The sequence below is a fragment of the Tenrec ecaudatus genome, chromosome 7 (assembly GCF_050624435.1).
Source record: "Tenrec ecaudatus isolate mTenEca1 chromosome 7, mTenEca1.hap1, whole genome shotgun sequence".
In the NCBI taxonomy this organism is placed as follows: Eukaryota; Metazoa; Chordata; class Mammalia; order Afrosoricida; family Tenrecidae; genus Tenrec; species Tenrec ecaudatus.
This window is the reverse complement of record NC_134536.1, coordinates 117,558,896-117,571,357: the sequence shown is the minus strand read 5'-3', so window position 1 is coordinate 117,571,357 and position 12,462 is coordinate 117,558,896. Positions and strand designations below refer to the sequence as shown.

The following is a 12,462-nucleotide window of genomic DNA, read 5'->3' as shown; positions in this document are numbered from 1 at the left end:
CCAAGTCTTTCAACACATTTTTAATGCAGTTTTTGTGGTAAAATTAGGTGCCTTGGCTGATATTCAGGCCAGCTTATACCCGAGTATATATGGTAAATAGGATGTTGCTTTATCTTCATTCCTGGTGTTTTGAATTGCTGGTATACTTTCTTTGTATTCTGTTGGCTATCTGATTTGGAGTTATCTTTCAATCTGAAAGATTTTCTTTCTTTAAAAAAAATCATTTTATTGGGGACTCATACAAATCTTATCACAAACTATCCATCCATCCAATTGTGCCAAGCACATTTGTACATTTGTTGCCATCATCATTTTCAAAACATTTTCTTTCTACTTGAGCTCTTGGTATCAGCTCTTCATTTTTCCCCTCCCTACCCCCTCACGAACCCTTGATTAATTTGTAAATTATTATTATTTTTTATATCTTTCACTGACCGAAGTCTCCCTTCACCCCCTTTTCTGTTGTCTGTCCCCATGGGAGAGGTTATATGTAGATCATTGTGATCAGTGCCCCTTTCACCCCCCATCTTTCCCTTACCCTCCTGGTATCGCTACTCTCATTATTGGTCCTGAAGGGTTTATCTGTCCTGGATTCACTGTGTTTACAGCATTTATCTGTACCAGTGTATATCCTCTGTTCTAGACGGATTTGTAAGGTAGAATTGGAATCATGATATTGGGGGGTGGGGGTGGGGTGGGATGGGGTGGTAGGAAGTATTAAAGAACCACAGGAAAGTTGTATGTTTCATCAACTGCGCCCGGACTGACTTGTCTCCTCTCTGCGACCCTTCTGTAAGTAGATGTCCATTTGCCTACAGATGGGCTTTGGGTCCCCACTCCACACTCCTCCTCATTCACAATGATATGATTTTTTGTTTTTTGATACCTGATACCTGATCCTACAGACACCTCATGATCACACAGGCTGGTGTGCTTCTTCCATGTGGGCTTCTTCCATGTTGCTTCTCAGCTAGATGGCCGTTTGTTTATCTTCAAGCCTTTGAGATCACAGACACTATGTCTTTTGATAGCCGGCACCATCAGCTTTCTTCACCACATTTGCTTATGTACCCACTTTGTCTTCAGTGTGTTGGGAAGGTGAGAATGATGGAATGCCTGGTTAATGGAACAAAGTGTTCTTGCCTCGAGGGAGTACTTGAGTCGAGGCCCAATGTCTATCTGATACCTTAATACTAAACCTTTAAATATATGTACATAGATCTATTTCCCAATCCTCATATATGAATATATACATGCCTATATTTAGACCTCTATAAATGCCCTTTGCCTCCTAGTTCTTTCCTCTATTTCCTTTTACTTTCCTCTTGTCCCACTATCATGCTCAGTCTTCATTTGGGTTTCAATAATTCCTCTCTGTTAAATTGTCTTTGATTAAGCCTTACCAGGCCTCCTATACCCTCCTCACCACCAATTTTGGATCACTTCTTGTTTCCTTGTCCTTGGGTTTGTTAATACCCACTACCTATCCCCTGACTCCTCCTCGCTCATGTCCCACCCCCCCCCACCCCCACCCCACCCCGGGAACCATCAGTCCCGTTGTTTTCTCCTCCAGATTGTTTATCCTGCCTATCTTATCTAGATAGACCTGTAAAGATAGTAATATGCACAGAAAACAAGACAGAGCTAAACAAAGCAACAAAGGAGAACAAAGCTACAATAACAAACCCAACGACAAAAAAAGAGAGAAAATCCTATAAATAGTTCAAGGTCTCTTTGTTGACCTTTAGGAGTGTTTTCTAGTGAAGTCTGATGGGGTCCTCCCTGGGGACTTTGATGCTCTTCTCGAAGTTCTGTTGCACACCCTTAGTGTTTTGCCTTGCAGTGGTGGGGTCAGATCAGGAGCAATTCCTGCACTGTGTCTCCAGTTTGTTCCCCCCCTCCCTCCCCGTAGTGCTATGGGCCAGTGAAGGACATCGTGTCTCATAGTGGAGCTGGCCCTATGGTCCTCTCTGTGCATTGTCTGTTCTGAACAGGAATATCATCATCAGGGCTTGGTGGGCCAGGGCGTGCTCCACTCTCTCTTCCTACCCCTTCATTTGCTCTTGTGAGCTCTGATCAGACATGTCTCTCTCCCTGAGCTGTAGCTTCAGTGCTGTCCTCTGAAGTGAATTCTTCTGCAGAGAGGGGGGGCTGTGCACGTAGTTGGGATTGGGACCGGCTCCTCAGACCTCTCTCTTGGTTCCCTGCTTCATGTAGGTATGTTGCATTCATGTCTTGGAGCACCAAGTTGAGTCTGGTCCCTCTTTCCCTGTGGAGATATAAAAAATGCCCTCCCCTTGAGTGGATTAGTGTCCTGTTCCTCTGGGGATTTTCAATGACTATTTATTTTAGAATTTCTCCAATTTTCTCTGATTTGATTTTCTATAGCTCTTATTATATCTTCTGATTTTTGTGTGTGTATGTGTGTGATCTGTTTGTTTTTCTTTGAATGTATAGGATACTTTAAGCAGATCAATCTTATTTTTTGCTCTACTGATGAATTCCATCATCATTTATATTTTTAATTTTCAAGATATCTTTCTTGATTTCCAATAGCTAATTTTTCCAAAGCCTCCTGTTCTTATCTTAAAGATGTAAAATTGTGTTGCTTCTCTTTGAGGATATAAAAGGTTTTAAAATATCCTTGCTTCAGCTGAGATTTTTTTTTTTTCATCTACCAGGGTCACTGTTTAACATTGGAGATCTTTGTGAAATGCCTGGTGATCCTAAGTTGTCCACAGAGTTCTGTTTAAAAATGAGGCCCTGGAAAGCTAATTACTGTGTAGAAGGGAAAGGCAGAGACAGGAGAGCAATGTGAGTCAATTGCAGAATCTAACTCTAGTGCATTGAACTAATTATGGCTTCAGAATAGAATATAAAGTAGATGAGGTTTTCTACGCCCATAAAGAGGTACACTTTTAGAAACTTGCCGGGGCAGTTCTACTCACTTCTATAGAGGTGTGATGAGGCAGAATTGACTGGATAAGAGTGAGTTTCATTTTGGGGTAATTGCCTTCTGGATTTTCTTTGACTAAATTAAAGTTAACTCTTTTCTCCCCCTTAAAAAAATGAATGTATAATATGAACCTATATTCATAAAATAACTTGTAGTCATCTATTTACATTGTTTACATATGTGCCAGACTCAATCTCTCTCACTTTATGCAAAGGGTCAAGTGTGCAATTATGTCCTCCAATTAATAGTGCTGAATTGATCTGGGTGGTTGAATTTGGAGTCCTTTATTATTTTCTCTTTCTAATTTTCATAGTGATTGACATTTTGTAAATGTACATCATCATTTAAAACACAAAGTCATTACAATGCAAAAAACATAACCCCGTCAACCAATCAACAAAAACAGGAACTAAGGTGAGTCAATTAAGTACCTCTGGTAAAAAATTTCAGGTGGCATCCCCTCTTGGGATTCTGCCAGAGCACTGCCCACTCCTAGTTTGTCTTACTGTCAGGGTCTGTGAGCAGTAGGGTGAACTGGAGGCTGCAAGTCAGTGAGGAACAGTATATTCGGAGTCCAGCATAGACCGGGGTTGTTAGGTGCTGCCAAGTCAATTCTGATTCATAACCACGCTAAATGCAATAGAACAAAACACTGCCCAGTCCTGTGCCTCCCTCTCATTAATTGTAACGTTTGAGTACATTGCTGCAGCCACTGTGTCAATCCATCTCCCTGAAAGTCTTCCTTTTTGTTCATTAATTACCCGTCTATTTTCCCAAGCATGATGTTCTTTTCCAGGGACTGGTCTGTCCTGATAACAAAGTATGTGAGATGACAGAGTCTCTCCCTCCTCACTTCTAGAGAGTAGGCTGGCTGGACTTCACCCAAGGCAGACGTGTTTGTGTTTCTGGAACCCCACAGTCCTTTCAATGTTCTTTGCCGTCCCCATAACCCAAATGCATGGATTCTTTTTCAAGCTTCCTTATTCGCTGTCCAACTTGGGGATGCTTATGAAGCAACTGCAGATCACCATGGTGTGGGTCCGGCACACCTCAGTGCTCATGGCAGCGGTCTTGCTCTTCAACACTTTAAAGAGATTTTGTGCAGCCGCTTTGCCCAAATGTCAGGCATCATGTCACATCTTGGATCCAAATGAAATGAAATTCTTGACAACTTTAACCTAGTCTCCATTGATCATGATGTTACCGTGGTGAGGAATTGGAGTTTGTTTTTTTTTTTTTTTACACAGAATTGCAGTCCTTTATTATAAATGCTGTGGATCTAGGTGCTGCTGTTTTCAGAAGAAACTTGGAACTTACGCATCAACCAGACACGCTGAAATGAATTAGCACTCCCTTGTCACTTGGCTTTCCTTTCCTTCAATTCAATGCAGGGGTGCTGTGTCAGAGGCCTGGTCAGAGGAAGGACCCTGAAGCTGTGTGTGTATGTGTGTGTGTGCGCCCAAGGGCTGCCGTTCGCTCCTGAGTCTCTTGCTCTTCCACGTCCAGGACTTCTCCGGCTGCCTCCGCTGTGGCAGCACCCCCCCCCCCCGCCCCCAAACGCATTCATTATCGATGCATGTCGTTTTTGGATGCGTTCATGGTTAGAACATAAGCCCCACTCTCCAAGAAGGATGCCAGCACACAGTAGGTTTCCGTATGCCTTTGCCGATGGGAAGAATGGAAGACTTCGCTGTACGTTCACCAAATCGCTGCCTTGAGAATATGACTGAACAAAAGCAAGGTCTTTGGTCCACACAGAGAGTCCGCATATCAAAGTCCTTTCTTGGCCTCCGCTTGTGTTATTGTTGCCTCACACAGTCATTAGCTTACTCACACGTTCCTGTTGTCTTCACCTCGTTTTCCTTTTCTCATTTCTCTCTGTTATTATTTCTTCCCTCCACGCTTGCCCAGTTATTGTGATACCACCCCCATCTCCTTAAAAAAATGTCACCCTGACAGATGGACATAAAATACAGTCAATTAGATAAAGATTTACCGAGGAATGTAAAATTTCATGGAAAAACAACAATGGGAATAACTGCAAACATTTCTTAAAAGCTTGTCATATACCCGATTCCCTGACACAGCGTGTAAACAGTGCCTCATTTCATCAGCACCATATGGAAGCAGTGACTGGAAGGAGCTGCTATCAGAACCCATGTCAATCACACTCCAAAGCCCAAGCCTCGTTCTGTCCACTACTGCTCCCTTAGGCTTCCCAGGAGTCATCGAGAAGCTATGCTGACAATTTCTAAAACAATACACAGTGGGCCCTTTCCACACTGCAAGCAGAATAAGATGCTCCTCTCTCCACACTCCAACGATCCTTGGCTCCTATCCTAGTTCAGCTCTTTTACCACATACGATGTCAGTGTCTCCAGTTGCTCAGCCAGGTATGCTTTCATGCATTATGAGTGTTATAAAATATTCGCTCTCCCTTTTTATTGCAATTAGAGCTATAATAGAGGTAAGAGCTTCTGATAGACCAGGGCTCAAAATTCACTAGCTGTGCGATCCTGGGCCAATGACGTGACTATTCTGAAGCCACCTACCAAGTGGGGGTAATCATGCTAGTTACCGTGTAACGAGAAGAACCAGGAGCAAGTCTGCAAAGGGCCCGCCACGGCGCCCAGCACAGGCGCTCAGTGAGCAGTTTCCAAGTTATCTTTCTCCTGGACAGTTCCCGCTCCGCCTCCACTGGGACTCCCGCTGCACTTTACGGTGTGTCAGCAATGGGACACGTCTTACCTGTTCAGGTTCGTATTGGCTATCACTAGGCAACGACTGCCTCCAAATTTAGCCCCTTCAAACAATGAGCACTTATTATTTCACAGTTTCTCTGGAGAGTTTGGGTGGCTGGTTCTGGCTATCTCACATGAGCTTCTAATCCACATGTTAACAGGAGCTTAGTTGGGCAGAGGCTCTGCTCCCAAGCTCACTCAGATGACTACCATCAGGCCTCAGAAAGTCCTTGAGTGAGCTTATTTCCTCGGACCTCTCCCCAGGAATGCCTCAAGAGATTACAGCTGGCTTCCCCAGCGCAAGCAATTCAAGAGACAGTAAGAGAGCGCTCTCAGGATGGAAGCCATGGTCTTTATCCTGTCATCTCCGACGTGACATTGCATAACTTTGGCTGCATTCTACTCATCAGAAGTGACTCGGTAAGTCCAGCTCATACTCAAGGGGTGGAGATAACAAAAGACTCCGAACACCAGCATGTGCAGATCCAGATATAGTAGAGGTTCCCCATCATGTGGCTTAAAGGATTTTACAAGGTTAGCTGGGGGTTATGATTTGTCCAGACTTACTTCATTTCTTTGAAAAGTCAGTCTTGCTTAGGTGTGTCTGAGTGGTTTAGCTGGCTGTATTTCCACGCACCACCAGAAGTATAGAAGGAATTATGAAGGAATTCACATACTTTTGGAACATACATGTTACTAATTGGGGTCATAGACTACACCAATAATAAAGTTTGAGCACAATCCCCAAGGGACTCATGAGCGTCATTGTGACCCTCATCCTTATCGTCATCATCATAAAACAATACTTCTTTTGCTTTTCTTTCCAGGACACCACCGCATCTACACCGATCCACTCCACTCTGTGCACAGGTATATATTTCCTCAGTCTGGTTCTTAAAAACCATCTCCCCTTTGGCTGTCTCCTTGGTATATTTCCCACTTCCTCCTCTTTGGTACTCATACATACACATTCCAGCCTCCTTCCTCAGGAGTGCCAAGGATCAGGTATACGACTGAAAAGAAATACCATGCTGTTGCCATTGGGCGCCAGCTCCCGGCAACACCAAGCTACAACAGAACGAACCTCTGTGCACTGCTGTGCCAAGCTCACAGTGGTTGTGTTGGAGTCCATTCCTACAGCCACTGTGTCCCTCTAGCTCCTCCAGCGGCCTCCTCTTTCTCATTAGCCCTCTGTTCTACCAAGTGTGATGTCCTTCTCCAGGGACCCATCTCTCCCGATAACATGTCTGCAGTACAGGAGACAAACTCTTGCCAAAGAACACAGGGAAATATAATTACCACACCCAACCCACATTTAGACATTTAGAAAGCAACTTGTTTTTTTTTCCCTAAGTAAATCACAGTGCGTTCCCACAAAGTGAGTTTCCTGCCTGTGGACTCTCTCAGTTCTCGTCCCCTCCCTCTCACTGGCTGCCTTTATCCATGCCTGGCATTGACTCTTTGCGTTATCTTCCCAAGAGGGGATGAAATAGATCAACTGCGATGTTTAGATCCATTCAGGTATAAAATATGAAGTACATAATAAAAAATACAGATTACATTATAAGTATTAGACCAGTGGTTCTCAACCTTCGTAATGCCACGACCCTTTAATAGTTCCTGATGTTGTCATGACCCACAACCATAAGATTATTTTCCTTGCTATTTCATAATTGTAATGTTGCTATTGTTATGAATCGTAATGTAAGTATCTGATATGCAGGATGTATTTTCATTGTTACAAATTGAACATAATTAAAGCATAGTGGTTAATCACCAAATCAATATGTAATTATATATTGCAAAATATTTATTTCTAATTACAAATACATGGAATTTTGTCTGGAAGCATGGTGTAGCATGGGTAACAGTCTTAATATAACAACAATCAACTACATTGCTACATTTTGCAACAGTATGGGTAAAAAGCCAATGTCAGTGGGAAAGTTGAGATAGTTTCTTTCTCACCAGTTCAGAAATTCTTAGGGCAGTCTTTGCAAGAGCACATCTTCCACAACAAGTCTACTTCTGTGTTTAGACTTGATAACCAGCAAGCTGGAAATCCCTGTTTCACAAAGATATGCTGTTGGAAATGGAAGAAGAAGGCGCAACCCAGTCTCAGACAGAACAGGACGTGACTGCAAACACCTGGTCCGGAATTTTGTAACTGGCATGGTAGAGAAATCAGTTCTCACTGCATCGCTGTTAATAGGGTCAATGAACGCCTCTTGTGCTGTCTCAGGAACATCTTCAATTTTGACTGTGAATGGGCTTGTGGCAAGTGCACATGGGGTGTCGGGTAGATTTGGAAAGTATGAAATTTCGTCTGCAAGCCTGTGCAAGTGTTCTTTCACAGAAATTATCACCGTGATCCTTTTGTCCGGTTCAATGTCACGTTCCTCAAAGAAAACAGATAAGGTACGCAACATGTAAATTTTATTCTTTTTAATCATTTTATTGGGGCTCATACAACTCTTATTACAATCCATCTATATCAATTGAGTAATGCATCCTTATACATTCTTTGCCCTCATCATTCTCAAAATTTGCCTTCTGCTTGGGTTCCTGGAACCAGCTAATTTTTCTTTTTTTCCCTCTCCCTCACGCCTCCCTCATGAACCCTTAATAATTTATAAATTATTATTTTATCTTATCTTACACTGCCCGTAGTCTCCCTTCACCCACTTTCCTGTTGCCCACCCCCCAGAAAGGAGGTTATATATAGATCCCCAAGATAGGTTCCCCCATTCTACCCCCCTTCCCTCTCACCGTTAGTCCTGAGGGGTTCATCTGTCCTAGATTCCCTGTGTTTCCAGATCCCAACTATACCACTGTGCATCCTCTGGTCTAACCAGGTTTGCAAGGTAGAATTGGGATTATGATAGTTGAGGGGAGGAAGCGTTTAAGAACTAGAGGGAGGTTGTGAGTTTCCTTATTGCTAAACTGAGCCCTGAGTAACTCATCTCCTCCCCACTACCCCTCTGCAAGGGATGTCCAGTTGTCTACAGATGAGCATTAGGTGCCCATAATGCATTAGCATTAGGTGCCCATCATGCACTCCCCTCATTCACGATGCTTGAAACTTGGTCCCCTCGGCCATTCAGGATCACACATGTTGGTGTGCTGCTTCCATGTGGTCTTTGTTGCTTCTGGTCTAGATGGCCACTTATTTACTTTTAAGACTTTAAGTCCCCAGACACTATATATCTCAATAGCCAGGCACCATCAGCCTTCTTCTCCACACTTACTTATGCACACATTCGTCTTCAGCGTTTATGTGGGGAAGGTGATCACACAATGATGGTTTTTGTTCTTTGGTGTCTGCTACCTGATCCCTTCAACACCTTGTGTTCACACAGGATTGTGTGCTTCTTCTCTGTGGGCTTTGTTGTTTCTGAGCTAGATGGCCACTTGTTTGCCTTCAAGCCTTTAAGACCCCAGACGCTATATCTTTTTGATAGCCAGGCACTATCAGCTTTCTTCACCACGTTTGCTTATGCACACGTCTGTCTTCAGTGATCATGTCAGGAAGGTGGGCATCATGAAATTAACATTTAGCTGAGCAAGGTGCTATTGTATTGAGGGATTATGCGCGAGGAGGCCCAATGTCCACCTGCTACCCTACCACTGAACCTATAAATGCACATAGGTCTATTGCCCCCATAATCATAAATATATTTACATATGTACATGTCTGTATTTAGGCTTCTATGTATGCCCTTTGCCTCCCACTCCTTTCCTCTATTTCCTCACACTTTCCTCTTGTCCCACTACCATGTTCAGCCTTCATTCTGGTTTCAGTAATTCCTCTCAGTTACCTTGCCCTTGATCACTTCCTACCAGTCCTCCCATCCCCTCCCTCCACTGGTTTTGAACCACTCATTGTTCCCTTGTCCCTGGATTAGACACCACCTCCTCCCCTTCCCTCCCTCCCACACTCTCATGTCCCTCCGGGACCGTTGGTCCCGTTATTTTCTTCTCACGTTGTTTGTCCAGCCTATCGTATCTAGGTGGACCTGCAGATATATTCATATGTGCATAAAAATGCAGATGGCTTTGACAGCACCAAAGTGGCAATAAGAACATGGCATCAGCAGCAGCAACACCGACACGCGAACAAACAAAAAAGCCACTGACATACAAAATTTAAAAGAAGAGAAAAAAAGGAAACAAAAAGACAGCAAAAAACAAAACAAAAATACCTGTTAGTAGTTTGAGGTCTGTTTGTGCAGTAGTCGTCATTTTAAGAGGTTTGCATAAAAAGAAACTCATCTTTAAAGTTGCTGTCATTAATATACTTCACATAAACTTGTAACTGTGAACAGTTTGCAACGCCTGTAGATTCATCAAGCTGTGTGCTAAATATTGGAACTGGAGATTTAATTTCCTGGATTACCTGATCAAGAATATCAGCAGACATGTCATCTATTCTTCTGTGGACAGTGTCATTAAGACAAGGAAATTGCACTCAATTTTGTAACAAACCCGTCTCTGATCATAACTTGGACAATGTCTTTGGCAGCTGGAACAGTAAATCCTCAGCAATGGTGTGAGGTTTCATAGCTCTGGCAATTCTGAGTGTCACCAAATGAAGCTTCAACGGCTGCTACATTTTGTTTGTGGTACTTGCCACCAGTGTCAAGTCTGGCTTTCTTGAGCCCACCAGCTTTGCTTCTAAAAGAGAAGGTATCCTTGCCGGAAAACCTCAGATGCTTGCTATCAAAATGGCATTTTACAAAAGAACCAACAACCCCCAAAAACCCCAAATGGCATTTTACTTTGTTGGGCTTCATACATTTGCCTGATAGAACTTCACAACAAATAACACATTGCAGTTTCTCAATTCCTGCTGTAATTATTGAGGTAAAACCATACTGTAAAAAATCCTCACTATATTTCCTTTTCTTAATATTCTACTCTACACAATCCATTGTCATGGGATGTTTTGCTAATGAAAATAATACATAACAATGGCTTTAATAATACAAAGGATGATACATGGCATAGTTCAGTCAATACAGCTCGTTAAATTCCCTAAGATTTAGCATTCTTTTTTTGTGTGTGTGTGTTTTTTTACATACCTGTTACTATCACAAGGGGGCATGATTCACATCAACCACAGCTGGATATAAAAAGACTAATCAGCATCCAGATTAAGTTCCCATGGTACAGATATATATATTTCAATAGTTGATGATTTTTACATTTATCCAGTAACTATAATTCATGAGGTGTCATTTTACCTTCAATTCTGCTGCTTTCAACACAGTAGCTGCTCTCTATGCAATAGCTGCTCTCTACACGTGTGACTGGTCTACATAAGTACATTGTGGTGCCAAACCTGTCACATAAACATCTGTATTTGTATGGGGTGCATGTGATGGGGTTGGCGTGATGATGTCATCACGCTGGGTCCTCATATGTGGGGGCATCTGCATGTGGGTGGACCTGCCTGGAGATGGATAGAGGAGTGGTGTCTCGCTTCCTAAGATCATGTGTTTTCCTAAGGAATTTGTGTTTTCTGATGAAGTTAGACAATCCCAGTGAAAGGGTCATTCAACCCCCAAAGGGGTCGAGACCCACAGGTTGATAACCTCAGTATTAGATCTTTATTGTAAAAATATTAAAGCATATCTTGATATAAGCAATATGTACTTGGAGATAAAATAAGAAATTAGATCTAGTAGTGCATGTTTGAAATTTCATGCCCTTCCATTTCTATAATAGCCCACTTTACTAGGGAGAATATTTAATTTTTGAATTGTCTGTGACTCTCAGTCACTCAATTAAACTTGACAAATTCTGCTTTTGCATTATCCCTTCTCAGTAGAGACTTGATAAATATGTTCACAGAAATGGAAAATGAGATTTCCGTATTTTCCTCAGTGACAAAGATGATGATAATTACTCTGGGAAGGGGACAAGAAAAAGTGACATGGAAAACTAGAAGGGAAAATTATACCTGTGAACACTACCTTTCTAATACTCATTAAAGGGAAAAAAATGCTTACAACCATGAAAACCTTAGGGTGGACATTTGGCCACCCACTTTTGCTAAAAGATATTCTTGATCAGAGCATTTTGAGGTAGAAGAAGAATCACAATCTTTTGCAGGGCACTGGGGTCTTTATTAGACCCTTGCTTTGGTCACAGAAGAGAAACTGAGACTCAGCCAATGGGATCCTCTGAAGCCTAATGTTATTTTGTGGAAGAGCCAGGACAGGAACTCACTGAACCACTCATTCGGTGACTTTGCTTAATGATCATTCCTTATGACCTGGGAAGGAATTGGCTTAGCATTTTACATGCTGTCATGAAGTTTTGTTCTTCGTGTCTGTTTTTAATTTTCTGTACCACTTAAGATATTTGAGGGCCTGAAATAAGTCTTTCAAGCAAATTCCCTTAGATTCTATAAGCATGTACTAAATGGAATGTTTAATACGAGCTTTCTCCAATTATTATTCTATGGCATGTCTAAGAGACATTAAAACTGGTGAGAGTTCACATCCTGACTGGCTTAGGACTTTCCCAGAGTCATGTCTTCATGTTATGGGTCATTTTTAACTTTTCTCAGTTCACATTCTATTTGAGGCTAATACAGTTACATTGCCCTGTATGTATGCTCTCAGTGGCGAGGAGGGCCCATATCTGGCTTCCTCTAGCTTCTCTATTGCCATAGGCAGAGGTCAGACATGTCTCCACTCTATTCTTCTTTCCCTATTCTGACACCAATTGCTTCTCCTAGGCTCTCTACCTCGATGCTGC

At 42.4% G+C, this 12,462-nt stretch overlaps 2 long non-coding RNA genes across 2 annotated transcripts in view; one reads left to right on the top strand and one right to left on the bottom strand.

Annotated features, from left to right (window-relative positions):
• The window catches only part of LOC142453548 (uncharacterized), a 49,739-nt gene that overhangs the window by 20,150 nt on the left and 17,127 nt on the right, over nucleotides 1-12,462 (bottom strand). The gene's annotated exons all lie outside the window — the stretch shown is intronic.
• Nucleotides 1-12,462, top strand: part of LOC142453547 (uncharacterized) — a 143,153-nt gene that overhangs the window by 123,660 nt on the left and 7,031 nt on the right. The window contains exons 2-3 of the long non-coding RNA XR_012785396.1: nucleotides 5,962-6,117; nucleotides 6,525-6,567. This is a non-coding gene — a long non-coding RNA (uncharacterized LOC142453547). The remainder of the gene's footprint in view (nucleotides 1-5,961; nucleotides 6,118-6,524; nucleotides 6,568-12,462) is intronic.